The following is a 632-nucleotide window of genomic DNA, read 5'->3' as shown; positions in this document are numbered from 1 at the left end:
GCGCGCAAATTCATTAAACCAGATTGGCGGCCGCACTGACGCGAGTCGTATACCTGGGCGACGCTTCCCCTTTGTTTTTCACACCCTGTATCGTAGAAGCTTAAAGCCGCTTTTCGTAGAAGCATGGAACATGACGGGGAGGCGTAATTCCATCAGTCGGGGGTCTGAGCAGGAAAAAAGCAGGGCCATCGACCGCTGTACTCGCAACGTGCTTTGTTTCGTTTACATAACCCGCTCCAGCTACATTACCTTTCAGCTTCCTGATTTCATGCAACCAATATTTAATTACTTTTTTCCTGCTGGCGACACAACCATGGCCAATCGTAAATTGTTACCAGTTAGATATAATCAAAAACTTTTCTGACACATAGTAGTGGATGAATATGTTGAATGAATCACTTGCAGGGCAGCGTAAAAATCTCTGTACTGACTGGTCATTATGTCATCACAATTCGCTATGCCCAAGTGCAATAAGCTTCACTAAATTATAATAGCTAGTATTCCAGAGAGCAATAGCCTCATTCCAATTTTTGATGGGCACTGAATTGCTCACAGACACGTGACTTTTAAAAGACCTGACAATATCTACACCGCATTAGCTGCTCGACACCCTTTTTCACAGCAATGCTTTA

Source organism: Rhipicephalus sanguineus, chromosome 11 (genome assembly GCF_013339695.2).
Source record: "Rhipicephalus sanguineus isolate Rsan-2018 chromosome 11, BIME_Rsan_1.4, whole genome shotgun sequence".
NCBI lineage: Eukaryota > Metazoa > Arthropoda > Arachnida > Ixodida > Ixodidae > Rhipicephalus > Rhipicephalus sanguineus.
Note: the sequence above shows the minus strand (reverse complement) of the source record.